This window comes from Ursus americanus, chromosome 12 (assembly GCF_024610735.1).
Source record: "Ursus americanus isolate L20-20 chromosome 12, mUrsAme1.1.p, whole genome shotgun sequence".
NCBI lineage: Eukaryota > Metazoa > Chordata > Mammalia > Carnivora > Ursidae > Ursus > Ursus americanus.
The window spans coordinates 35561779-35577040 of NC_142138.1; positions in this window are offsets into that span (position 1 = coordinate 35561779).

A 15262-nucleotide genomic window follows, 5' to 3' on the forward strand; every position below is an offset into this window, starting at 1 on the left:
TTTAATGAAATGAGATTCAAGAAATTATTTGATGGTTACCTTTTGAGGTAAGAGACCAAGGGTATGCAAACAGATATCACTGGTTTTTTGTTTTTTAATGATGGGTGAGTTATGCCAAGAGTAATTTTTACTTTATACTACGACCCCCCACTGTTTGATTTTTTTTTTTTAACCTTGCAGTAGTTTGTTCATTTTAATTACCTCAGATTTCACAACAGACTTATCTACATCAGCACCTGTTTTCCCCAATTCTTCCTTGGCCTTTAAAGCTTCCCCTCAATGTAGCAGACATGTCTGGTCTTCACCTCTCTTTTCAAGGTCGATCCCTAACCCTTACCAAATGTTGCTTGTGTCTCCTAGTTTATCAAAAAAATAGAACCAATCAGTGTCCAAATGGATTTACCACCTCATATAGGTATTTATAACTGTACCCATCGTTTAGTCTATTTTTGGAGAAAAAGAGCCCTTCCCCTGCTCAAGGCCAATGCTTTGGATTTGATCTCCCTCACAAATTACTTCCTTTTTCTCTCTCTCCCCATTGGATCTTTGCCCTTACACTGTAAGCATCATGCTCTAGTCTCTTTCCTTCTTTACACACGCACACACACACTCACACACACACACACACACACACACACACACACACACACACGATTAACAAATAATCCTCTTCTGACCTTGAGTCAGTACCTCTTTTCTCAGCCAAATATAGATGATACATGTCAACTCTATCTTACTGATTAATAATTATTTCTCAATTCACTGACATATGGTTTTAGTTATCAAAACTCCACTGAAACTTTTTTCTAAAAATCGCTAAAGCATACATTTCAAAATGGAGTGGAATAAATTCAATCCTTATCCGTTTCTCTTCCTACCACACAAAACACATTCCTACTTGAAAAATCTCAGCTTCTATTATTCTTGGACTTCTGACCATTCTTTCTCAACCTTTTTATAGTTCCCTTCTCTTTGACCAACTCTTCAAATATGAAGTGCAATATGGTATTCATTGTTAAATTTCTTTAGGTCCATACAGTGTTTAAAAAGGATTTGAAATCATTACCAATATTTAAAAATTGTTTAATTTTACATAAAAATTTGGGATTTACCATTTCTTATGAGAAACCAGAATATGTGGTAGTGACACTGTGTCCACATATCCCATGCCAAAAATTGGCAGGACTATATAAACATTGCCTCTTTACACAAGTCATGCAGTATCCATTTTTCATTAATTTTGACTTGCCATCAGTCTACTCTACACTTTATATTACTTGTCCTAATTCTGTAAACTAGGTAACTCTAAATATTTCCATTATGTAACGCTATAGTAAAAATGTTTCAGCATTCCCCCATGTGTATATATTTTTACATATAAATTATATTCTAATACTATATTTTTAATTTCTAGAAATTCTCTTTTAGTCTTTGACATATCTTCATTTTTTATTTTGCCGTGTTTTCACTTGTTTTTATTTCCTTCCTTTTATAAATTTTAGGGCCTTATGATTTTGTTTTTTTATTATTTTAATGATTTCTTGTAGATGCTCCAATTGTTCTGTTATCTGAAGTTCTTGGGTGGTCTAAACCTTCTACTTATCATATCTGCTGATTTTCTGTCATGATTGAATATTTTTCATGTGTTGTATGATTTTGATATTTTTGCACATGTCCAATGAGACTTTTTCTGTAGGATCCCATAAAACTTAAGTGAAGTGCATGTCTCTTCAAAGCATGTCTTTTGCTTCTGCCAGAGTTCCAAGTATACAACTGGCCTGAGACAACTTTTTATGCTGATTTCTTGTCTTGGGGCATTCCAGGATTACTAGGTAGTAAAAATTCAGTACAAAGTCAGATTACAGACCTGTGTATTGAGTAAGCCTGTGGTTAGAAACTTACAAGGACAACATTTCTTTTTCATCCTATACATAGTTTGTAGGCTGAGAAGCACAAGCTTCCCTCTGGTCTTTCTGGGATGCTGGTCATATCTTTCCTAGTTTACCCATCAAAGTCTGACTGTTATAGACGGTGGCATCAATTCCTGTTACTACAGGCATTAAATCACAAGATCTGGTCTTAAAAAGAGCTGGCACAGCACCCCCTTCCCTGCTCTCCACCATGCTTTTAAGATTTTTCCTTATTTATTTATTTATTTTAACTTCAAGTCCTGCCCTTACTTTCTGGGGCATAGAGTTATATATTTAAAGGGTGTTTGTTATATGACGTCTACCTCTTCTAGGCATCTTATAGAAAAAGTCTTTTCAGGTGATTTGGTCCACCATATTTGCAGAAACAGAAATCCATGTTTAAAAATTATATGCAGGCACTACTGGGCTAATATACTGCATACCTCATAATCCACAAACAAAATGAGAAATTAGGAAAGGATGCAATAACTGTTTTATCATTCATGCCAAAATATTTTTTCTTTCACTAAAATAATTTTTATTTTTAGTGATATCATTGAATATGCTTTTTTTTTTTTAATTTATTTTGTTTTGTGGTACCCAGGTGGCTCAGTTAGTTAAGCTCCAACTCTTGATTTCAGGTCAGGTCTTGATCTCAGGATCATTAGATCGAGCCCCACATCCGACTCTGTGCTGAGCGTGGAGCCTACCTGAGATTCTCTCTCTCCTTCTCCTCCTCCCCCCACTCCTTGCTCTCAGACACTCTCTCTCTAAAAAAAATTTAAAAATAAAAATAAAAAATAAAATAAAATTACATTAAAAAAGAAATAAAATTTTGTTTTAAATCTCTTTGATACAGTGATTTAAAGGCCTAGCTAAGTCTAGTTTGTTTCAAAACTAGTTTATATGGCTATCATAGCTGAAAAGAATACTTCTAAAGACCTATAGATCCATGGAAGAAATACACTTTCAGTAAATTCTTTCTTGTTCCCTCTCAAAAATTATTCTAAAATTTATTTTTAAAATTTTATTTTAATGTCTATCTTTGATATAAACCAGTTCTTCTTTACCCAATAAAACCTGTCATTGGAAGATTTTCTAATAAATAGCTTAAAATTTCTGTTTCCCACTTTCTAAAGCATTCAGATATGAGAATTTTAATGAGAGACAAACACCATTTTCATTTATGAAGTCATACAACAATGAAAACATTTCCAAACATTCTCAATGCTGTTTTCATAACATGTTTGGTTTTGCGGGTTTTGTTTTTGTTTTTGTTTTTTTAATAAGTGGTTTTTGACTTTTAAAAAAATAATCTTTACCTTGAAGGAAATATCAGGTATGTTTATTTTTTTCAAAAATAATTGCTTGGATACATGCTTTTGACAACTACTTAAAATAAAAGTCATCAATTTGAAACTCTCATTTTTTTGATAAATAAAAACATTCGATGACTAAAAATTTTATTTTTGGAAAATGCTAAACATTCACAAAAGTAGAGAAAGTATTATAAAGAATTCTATTGTATTAATCACCCAACTTCAACAATTTTTGTTTTGTCTATAACTGCTCTTATTTTGATTTTAGTATTTTAAAGTGGATCCCAGATACCATGTGATTTATCTACAAATACTTAAGAATGTAGATCTAATAGATAAATAAAAAATTTTAAGGTAACCATAATATCAATCATACCTAACAAAACAATTTCTTTTTTAAAGATTATTTTCATTGAAGTATAATTGATATATAATTAAATCACCAATTTTAAGTATACAGTTTGATGAGGTTTTTTAAAAAGAGTTATTTGGAATTAATTTTAGATTTACAGAAAAATTTCAAGACAGTACGAAGAATTCTTTTATATTCTTCATCTAGTTTCTTCTGATGTTAACATCTTATACACCATGGTACATTTATCAAAATTAAGAGTTTAACATTGGTATGATGTTATAAACTAAGTTTTATTTTGTATTCAGATTTCAAAAGTTCTTCCACTAATGTCCTTATTCTGTTCCAGACCACTTAGTGGCCATGTCTCCTAGTCTCTTTTTTTTTTTTTTTTTTAAGATTTTATTTATTTATTTGACAGAGAGAGACAGCCAGTGAGAGAGGGAATACAAGCAGGGGGAGTGGGAGAGGGAGAAGCAGGGAGCCCGATGTGGGGCTCGACCCCAGGACCCTGGGATCACGACCTGAGCTGAAAGCAGACACTTAACGACTAAGCCACCCAGGTGCCCCGTCTCCTAGTCTCCTAATCTATGGTATTTTCTCAGTTTCCTTGTCTTTCATGACCTTGATACTTTTGAAGAGAATGAGTCAGTTATTTTGTAGAATGTACCTCAGTTTGGACTTTTCTGATTATTTTCTCATTAGATTGAGGTTGTAGTTTTGAGTGAAGAATAGCCCAGAAGTGTTATGCCAGTCGCAGGGCATCATATTAGGAGGTATCTGATGTTGGCATGTTCTATTACTGGTGATATTAATCTTGATCCATTGTCTCAGGTGGTATCCGCCAAGTTTTTCTACTGTAGTTACTATGATAAATTTTGTAAAATGTGGTTTTGGCATCTTTAGAGATGATAATACTTTTTTTCTTTGCTCTATTAAATGACTAATTATATTAATGGATTTCCTAATATTGGACTACCTTTGCACCCCTGGAAGAGACTTCACTGGGTCATGAGTCAATAGCTCTTTTTAAGTACTTTGCCAATGAAGTAACCAGAAAATCTTTTTTTATATGGTAGATTTTTCAAGGTCAATCCCATCTCATTAGAAAGTATTATAATTCTATTATTTAAGATAAATAATTTGGAAATCCACTCAACAAAACACTACTTTAGAATATGCAATAAGCAATGAAATAAGGCCCAGTTCCACTGTTAACCCCTCGTCACTGTGGAGCTCCCACTTCTGCTTCACGGTACTCAGGTGGCATCTCTGACATCTGATCCCGGGACCAGGCAAGGCTGATAGGGACAATCTTCCATTACCTATTAATGAGGCTTAACCTAATCACGTTACTCCCTGCTGAAAACTCATCTGTGGCTTACAACCCTTATTGAACTTAGCTGTTCAGTATGTCCTGAGAGGCTATCTAAAATTGGCCCTTAGGACCTTGTCAGTCTTCCCCATTGTTACCAGGTTTAGCTTCTCATGGTCCCTCAAGAGTATCATGCTGGTCAACAATGTATTGTTCCTAGGTTATTGCCTCTTACTAGAATGCCCTCCCTTCTTGCTTCACCTCATTTTGCAACACTCCATACAGTCATTGTTGCCTCTGGCAAATCCAGAGATTACCAAGTTATCCAAACATTTTTGTTGTTGTCTGGCTCCCACACCAGACTGTAAGATTGTAGAGGCCAGGCTTTGTTTTAGTCATGGTTTCAAATCCAAATCTTAGCACAATCCTGGTGCATTTATTGAATGGCATTGAGTCAAACTTGGCACTTAGAAAAGGTTTGCAGATTTGATTTTGTTTGATATGACACAGATTTTATGAAACCATCAATTGTCTGGGAAGAAAATGCCCCTTAAAGAAGGAATATTTCTGGCATTCTTTTTCACTAACATTTGCCTTTAATTGACTAATTTAAAGCCTTCCTTTGGTTGGATATTTGCTCCGGAAAAGGCAAGTCCCTTGGCAGCCACATTCCTTTTAATTTCATTTTCTAAGTGTGGGAGAAAAAAAAAGAAAGCCCTTTATTTATGAACCTTACAAAACATTCTTATAACATCTGATGCACAAATATTGATCCAGGAAGGTGTTACCTCCTGTGGTTACCCTGTGGGTTTCCACTTTGAATTGCCAGGGAACTCACACTGAAATAGGAAAGTAATGTCATGTTATACGTCCTTTTTCTAACACTTAGCTCTGAAAGTCATATTTTTCAAGTTCACAATAACATCTGCAGACATCTAATGTCAGAAAAATAAAACAGTATAGTTTAAGAAAACTCTTGCCTTTTTTGAAAATAACTTTTTTGGTCAGCACAGAAAAAGTTAGTTCATTGATCTGTGAATAATTAATGACTGAAATTTAAATTGAAAAATGGTTGTATTTGTTAATAAAGAATTATTTTAACGGTTGAACGACCCATCATTTACTCCCTACAAAATAATGTTTTGTTCTTACAATCTGTGTGTTTAGCGAGACTGAGAAAAGAAGGATAATATTTATGTTCAGAGGCAAGAACAGAAACAGCAAGAGATTTTATTTTTTATCTACTGCCAATATCCATTGGACAACTACTTGGCTTTTGGCCAGTCACAATCAAACCCCCCATCAAGAGTGTCAAACTACTTTAAATTTATTTCTAGATAAAAATTGTTTCAATTTTTTCTAGTGACATTGAGATAAAATTTAAGAAATGTTCCAATCATAGTTACTGTAAATTTAGATACAGTAGCGTCAAGCTAGAATAAGTCTAGCCAATGAAGTAATTTTAGACAATAAAATGTAGAATGCCACACGTTTACAAAAGTCCAACTGCATAATTAAAAGAACGGAGTGAAGGAAAGTGTCCCGACAGTTAACAGTAGCCAGCAATGTAAAAGAACTGCCCAAAAAACAGTTTCACTCAATTAAATGTTATGAATTAATGCAATAAACTCTCCCTTGCCCCAAGTGATACAGCATGGATCAGTGGTTGAAAACTATAAGGGAAAGGTTTTGATTCAGTATAAGAAAATACTAATTACCATGCCTAAAAAAGGATAGGCCTGCTTTCAGAAGAAACGAGGTCCACTCATTAGAAGAGAAGAGTTTAGAGTATGGTCCTCAGAATTCATCAGATGAGCAAGAAATTTTACTAGAACCCTGGTTCCTAAATTTGTTCATCTTAGGACCATTAAATCACTCTTAAACATTACTAATGACCCCAGAGAAGTTTTGTCTATCTATATGGGTTATAGCTACTGATATTTACTATATTACAAAATCAAACAGAAAATTTTAAAATATATTATTTATCCATTTAAACGTAATAATAACAAATTATATTTTTGAAACAAGTCTTTTTTTTAAATTAGTCAGAAAGTAGCATTGCTTCACATTTTTGCAAATCTCTTTAATATCTTGCTTAAAAGAAGATAGGTGGATTCTCATACCTCTTTCTTTTTTTTAAGATTTATTTATTTATTTTAGAGAGAAAGAGAGAGCATGCATGTGAGCTGAGGGAGGGGTGGGTGATACGGAGAGAGAGAAAATCTCAAGCAGACTCCCCACTGAGCATGGAGAGTGACATGGGGCTCAATCTCATGCCCCTGAGATCATGACCTGAGCTGAAACAGAGAGTCAGACGCTCAACCGACTGAGCCACAAGGTGCCCCCACACCTGTTTCTGCTTTCAGTCTATTGCACTATCACATGTATGTAGCCTCTGGAAAACTCCACACTTACATACTTGTAAGGAAATGAGAGATAAAAAGCCAAATAATATCCTGGTATTACTATAAAGATAGTTTTGACTTTATAGATTTCTTGAAATGGTCAATGTAACCCCAAGGATTCTGAGAAACACAGCACTTAGAGATCTCAAAGTTCTTTCCAGGCATCTTACTCTACTGATTGTATTCCTAGCAAGTCATCCTTCTACTTTTGAGTTCCTGAACCAAAGTAATACATGATTATCTTACTATTTTTTTTAAAAAGGAGAATTAAATATACAGGCGAGTAACATTTTTCCTTTTTGTTTTTATAATCTGTGAATTTAGCAGTAAAAAGAAAGAAAAATAAGCATGCAGTCAGTAAAGTAGATTATGGCTCAAAGAAAAAACCCTGAGTACATTTCTGTCTCCAAAATTGATTAGGGATGTGACCATAGAAAAGTCAATTAATCTCAATGACTACACAGCTCACATAGTTGTTGGTAGGATAAAAAAATAATAATAATGAAAGATAATTTCAATCATTCTTATTTCTATGTCTCTTCTAAATGCGATAATCATTTTTGCAATTTCTGTAGCTAGATCTTCTCTTTGCATTAGTGTCTTGTTACTTCTGTTGTATTTTCCAAATGGTCAGTGAATATTTACACAGAGAGTGACACAGCCCCTGTGTGTTTGGCACAGGGATCTATTTATACAGTTGACTCTTGAATGACACAGGGGTTAGGGGACTTGACCCCCACCACCTGCAGCCAAAAATCTGTGTATAACTTTGACTCCCCCAAAACTTAATAGCCTGTGGAAGCCTTAACAATAACAGTCAATTAATACATATTTTGCATGTTATTTGTATTATACATTGTGTTACAATAAACTAGAGAAAAAAAATGATAAAGAGAAAATACACTTACAGTACAGTATTTATCAAAAACCTATGCATAAGTGGACATGTGTGCCCAAATATTTGTTTAAGGGTATAGGTATGTATATATATACACATATATATCTATATGTATAATATAGATATATCTATATATATATCTTTACCTCTGATAAGAACTATCAAAAATTGCAAAGAACACTTTCTGTCTTAACTGTGAGCCCCTCATGCACAGGGACTTCGTCTGTTTTGTATACTATTGTATTTCCAGGAATAAACTAAGGCCAGGCATAAAATAGGTGCTTACCTATATAGTTGTTGAATGAACGAGTATATAAATGCTAATGAGTTAAAAAAATTATTTTTAAAATCTCTATACCTAGTAACTTTTCTAATTTTGCCCTGGAATTTTCTAAACATAAATGTTGTGTCAACTTCAAAATAGTACATCCTAATAGAATATTAGTGTAAAAAGAAACTTTAAGGATACCCATTTTCTCAATTCAGAAATTCTCAATAATAACCCTGACAAATGGTCATCTGTTTTCCTGTTGGAAACTAAATAATGGGGAACCCACCCCTCATAAAGCAGCTGGTTTCATTTGACAAAATGATCTTTCTTATGGTGAAAATGTTTGCTTCTGTTTTTTGTTTTTTTAAAGATTTTATTTATTCATTCGACAGAGATAGAGACAGCCAGCGAGAAAGGGAACACAAGCAGGGGGAGTGGGAGAGGAAGAAGCAGGCTCATAGCGGAAGAGCCTGATGTGGGGCTCGATCCCAGATCGCCGGGATCACGCCCTGAGCCGAAGGCAGACGCTTAACCGCTGTCACCCAGGCGCCCCTTGCTTCTGTTTTTTGATACTAAATTCTAAGTCCATGTATTTTCAGCTGTCTGAAATTCCTGAGCAGATAAAGCATTATGAACGTAACTGCCACATACAAATTGACTATCCTGAATCCATAAAAATAATTTCTGCCTGGTTATTTCTGATGCGTCTCTTTTGCTTTTCGGAAACCAAAGCAGAGGCATAGTGAGCTATTTGTGCACTGGAGGTGAGACGGCTTCCTGCCCTGCCCTGTAGCCACCACAGCATACCTGACATGTTTTCTCTACTTTTCTATTCATTTCCACTATCATCCAGTTGAAAAAACTGGATGCATGTGACTTTGAAAAAAGTGAAGAAATTGAAATCAACATAGACAGCATTTTTTAATTCTACTTCTGTCTGAGATATGAAAAGTCATGATGTTTGCTCCAAGTTTCTATTTAATGGAGCAGAGTTGTACACAAAATGTTACTATGTATAAATCAAGGCAGACTTTGAGAAATATTGCAACAGGTAAAAACTAAATGAATGCAAAGACAAGGGCTTAATTCTGAACAGAAGGATGACCAAAAAAAAGGTTTATGGATTGTAGGAAGTGTTGCACTTAAGTATTAATGTCAAGAGAGTAGTAACATTGATTAAAATAAGTATTTTTTGAACATCTAGTTAATAAATCCAATGAATTCCTATCGATTTTCATTCCAATGAAACTTCTTGCATGATTTGACATGTTGGCTTCCCTTCCCTTCCTTCCTTGAAATATTACTTCCATTTCCACTCCCAGGTCACTTCATTCTTCTAATCTTCCTCCTCTCTTTCGTAATAGCAATGGTTGCCAACTCTCTCAATCCCCTGGGCAAAGGAAGCAGCCTTCCTAAGTGGTCTCAATAACCCGATCATAGTTCATTCACAGTCTACTGTATTTTAGCAATATGAGTAGCATCTCTTACTAAACTGTCTTTTTTTTCCTGAGTTTTCAGCCAAGGAATCGCAACACACAAATTGAATGACATCAGTTACAACATGGTCAACAAATAAATTGTTACTAATGAGTTTAAATACCGATGTTTCTTGGGGCGCCTGGGTGGCTCAGTCATTAAGCGTCTGCCTTCGGCTCAGGGCGTGATCCCAGAGTCCCGGGATTGAGCCCCGTATCAGGCTCCTTCACTGGAAGCCTGCTTCTTCCTCTCCCACTCCCCCTGCTTGTGTTCCCTCTCTCGCTGGCTGTGTCTCTCTCTGTCAAATAAATAAATAAAATCTTTAAAAAAATAAAACAAAATACCGATGTTTCTAAATTATCTTTTTAACAAATTGTGAGAAACACTTAACCTTACAATACTCTTACTATCATAGTCTAAGATGCCTTCTTGAGTGGGACACAGTTGGGATGCTGGAGATTACATAGAACCCTTCGGCCTGCCTCATCTTGTTCTGCACAGTTTGCTTTATTTTTCTGAATTTGTTTTTGGGGAAGAGTTGTCAACATGTTTGGGGACGTTGTACACATGCGTTTGGCAATTTTTATGTGCATACAACATGGCAGCATCAATATGTACTACCTCTTGGGATAGGTCTCAGTTGGAAGCTCGGATACTTTCCACAGCTTGCTCATAACAGTTTTAGTCAATCATACGTGATAAGGGTGATATAAACGATGTAAGACTAAGTTAATTTTGTTTTAGGGAGCAGGTGAGACTGTGACACAGCCTAAGCACGTGATTTATTTTTTTAGCCATCTCTTCTTTCTGGCATTCTTTGTACTAAATATATTTCCTAATCCTTCCCAATTCAATTAAATGAGTTATCTGCCACACAATTAGTCAACTAGAGTAAAAAAGTCACAAGCAGTATGTTTGCCATCTTTGGCCCAGTAATAGGATTCACATATACCCAACTGATTAACAGAGATATGTCTATCATAGATACTTTAAGATGAAAAGCCACACAACAAATGAAAGGAAACAATCTGAAAAAATATATATTGTCCAAGGGTAGAATTAACTAACTGGGGTCAAGTTCATCACCAGCAAGATGTCAGATTGCTTGCCAATATCCATGATCAGTTGTGTACATGTGACTATGTAACAACACCACTTAGAGAAACTGTTGATACAACTTCAGCAAGATGACTTTCACATTTTTTTTCTGCATCCTTCCTTTGCTTCATAAGCAAAATGATTGACTCTTGTAAGGCATGGCATAACTTAACCTTTGTTAATGAAAATACAAAATTATGTGATCCTTGCAATATTTTGAAAACAGTAATAATTTGGTTTACATTTTTTAAAGTTAAATTCCTTTTTCTAATGTTCTCAGATTTGAAATACTCTTTCTCTACCAAGCAAATAGGTGATAAAGATATCACTGTTTGGTTTTTAACCATTGACAGTTTCTCATAGCAAAACATCTTTTGATATAGATATCCTAGAGCTGTTTTAGTTTCATAATGAACTAATCAATGAATTGGGTGTAATAAAGAATATAATTTTCAGTATCAAAAAACTGTTGTAATACCCTTTAGAGGTTTTCTTAAACCATGAAAAATAGCATAACTCCAATATAAGACAGAATTTATTGTCAGAGAGTTGCTGAAGCTGAATGTGTTGTTTCTGGAAATTGATTATTACTCTAGAGCCAAATAGAGTGGGGATTTGTGTATGTCTACCCAGTATACGTGAACTGGAACTTTAGCCAATATATGGTCTGCTTGCTCAAGCTAGACAACTAATCTAGAAAATGCAGGTTCTTTATTGTCCTATTTAGCTTGACTGTCTCCCCACTATTTCCATTATGGGAGAACTGCCAAATCTCTACTTCATTTGGGGCTGTGGAGACAGCCCTAAGAAAAATGTATGGGAGTTATTTTGTTGTGAGTTTTTAATCTTTTAAGTTTTCCACGGAAACTTGTTTCATTAAAATGGGAGAAACCTGTCAGAGAGCTGCCTCTGTAGTTTGTATTATTTCTTTAGATTTGGTGATCTGCTTTATGCATAGGATTCACCCCGTGACGGTTTATTGTACTTTCTAAGCCATAGCTTTTCTGACCATGTTTTGAATTTTCAATGACATTGTTTTGATTTAATTTGACATCTAATGTATGTTTTAGACTAGTTTGATTCTCACTTACGGTAACATTTAATAATAGCCTGAGAATTTGAAAGATTTTTCTACCAGTCACATATATAGAATAGTTACTGGAGATGCCAATTTGTGCCACACACACACATACAAATGTTATTTATTCCTTCAGTATCTGCTAATTTGTTCTTTTAAAAATGAATATTTTGACTGGAGGCAGAATATGTCCTTTCCTTGGTGAAAAGCTATTTTCAAATTTTACCTTTGATCAAATTCACAAATACTTTAAAAAATAGATCATTTTTGTATGGTAATATTATTCTCAGGAATCGAAGTGTGATGATGCTTCGTTTTGTGACATTTTCTTTGAGAGTAGAACATTATGGCATGGCAAATGGAACTTTCTGGGCTTTTTAACTTGTTTATATTCATTTGCTTTCTATTGTTCAAGATTTGAACTAAATCTAAGTTTATCTTTTTTGGTTCTTTTTTTGCCCCATGCACAAATTCTGGGACTTTTAGATGCTAGGAGCAGACAAATAATGTACAGGTTGCGGTCAAAAGCATTACTTAGGTATAAAGAGTTTTTGAAATAATTATACTTTATAGATTATCTTCAGCTTTGCACTCCTTAACTGTTCGGGGAAAGTAAACTAGAATGTAGAGACTGATATCAGATCATTAATTCAAGGACACACAGGGAAGCAAGAATGGGAGTTGTGTGTTCTTAATAGTCCGCTAATGTTAATGGGCCTTCTCAGTACAATGATTGATGGATTATAGTTATTAAACACTTAATATATATAGTAAGTTATTATAGAACTTTAAATTTAGAATGAAATAAAGTGGTCTTTAGTCGTGGTCTCTATTTTCAATAAAAGTATAGGCCAATGGGTAAAAGAAGATGCACACAAATGTTATTCCATTTAAGAATCATAAAGGTCTTCATTCATTCATAGGAGTCTGGACACTGTGCTGAAGATTGAGGTTGCAAAGATGGGTGACTTTGTACTTCTACCTTCCTGTTATGTTTTCTCAAACAGAAAAGTCTAATCAAAGAGATAGCCATCTAACAGTTACATTGGAAGAAGAAGAGAAGTGAAATGAGAAGGTAATTTAAAAGTATGTTGAAAAGTGAAAGATCTGTCTGTGTAAATAGTATTTTGTCTATATTTCGGCAAGTGCTCTTTTATCTAGATGGCGAGCTTACTGTGGGTGGGGCTCCACGTCATCCTGTTTCTGCAGCCTGCACAGGACCTCCGTGAGGACCACACGATACGCAGTCCTTCTGCTCACCTGCAGTGGGTGACTGAACAACTTCAGCAATGCCAAATTTGAAAAATTCTCCAGGAAATGTTTGCTACCAGAAGCAAGTGCCACACATTTTCTCACTAGTGACTCACTCTGACGTGTTGATCACCCAGATTAAAATAACCCACAACTCAGAAAAATTCCACGAGTATACAATAAAGACCTTTTTGCTCATTTACAAATAACTGAAACTTGAATGTTGTATTACCAAATATCCAGATAGCAGAGAGTCAGTGAACATTTGATAAGCTAATGTACTCTACTAAAGGCCATACATTCAGGGATTATTGCTACAATAAATTTTGAGAAAAGTATAATTTAAAGTATGACACATAGAGGGACATAGTTTACTGAATTAGCATCTCTGACTGGTTTGAAATATTTTTACTCTTCTCCAATTTATTTCACCTTCAAATTTTTTGAAATTCTAGGCTCTTACTGTTGAAAAGTACTATTAATACTTTCTGCCTCCCCTCTGACAGTCCTGGAAACCTTGCTGTTCTTGCCTGGGTGGTAAAAGATTCAGCCTTAGTGACTTACCCTGAATTCAAGCTCGGCTTTGCCGTTAATTGTATAATCTTAAATATGTAAAACTTAATCTCTCTCAACTTCACCTCTTTATATGTAAGATGTAGACAGTAACACCGACTTACAGTTACCTTATAGTGTAAAGATTACATGAGATAACATAAGAAAAGCAAACAATAGAGTGCCTACCTGTAATGGGTGGTCATTTTCTCCTGGTGCTCAAGGAGAAATACTAACATACTGGAATTAAGAAGTTGGGATATGCCACTCAGTTTAAGCAATATCTCACAATGTTCAAAAAACAGTGTTGTTATTCCCTTTTGTCTTACATAAAATAGGTACTCAATAAATGTTTTGAATGAATAAATGAAGAAATGGATGTGGACAAGTAAGGAACAATCTTCAGCAAAGTGACCCTGTGTGTTCTGTATTTTCAAGCAAGTTAATTTCACTCAAACAACCAAAATAAATAATATTGTATAGAGCGTTATAAAATTTGCAAGTAAATTGAATGAGTGTGTTGGCTTACTCTCTAGAGACACAAAGACCAAATTCTGAAATTTGGGTGGTTTTTGCATCCAATCAAAATATGGACTGGTGAAGAGCAGTATTCTCCCCCCAAAAAGCTAAGGGCAGTTAATATGGCACCCAATTATCCACTTAATCTCCATAACTTTAGAAGGCTAGTAAAGGAATCAAAATTAAGATTTTTCTTTCTAAATATTTACTAGAGGCCAACATGGTGCTGTGTTACAAGATTATTTTGTTAGAATACACAGTCTAGGGACTTCTGGGTGGCTCAGTCAGTTGAGCCTCCAACTCTTGGTTTCAGCTCAGGTCATAATCTCAGGGTCTTGAGATCAAGCCCCAAGTCAGGCTGTGTGGTCAGCGCCGAGTCTGCTTAAGTTTCTTCTCTCCCTCTTCCTCTGCCCCTACCCACCCCTGTGCTTGCTCATGTGCACTCTGCTCTCTCTCTCAAATAAATAAATCTTAAAAAAAAAAAAAAAAAAAAGAATACATGATCTAAACATCAGTCCAACAAACCTTAGGTATAAAAGTAGTCAACAATCCCAAACCGACAGAGCGAAGATATTCAGAGATGTCAATCTATGCTACTTTAAAAGGAAGAACTGAGAATCAAATCCAAGCTTGCCTAATTATTGCCCATATACTTTCTGCTTTACTCCACTCTATTTTGTAATCAAGACAAACAAGCTGGTGAATTTCTGGTTTCCAGGAAACTTTGCTTTTGAAGACAACCCTCTTTGTGACAACACTCAAATGTGGCAGTTCATTATAACTGCATAAGGGTTTTGCTATCAACTTTACAACTT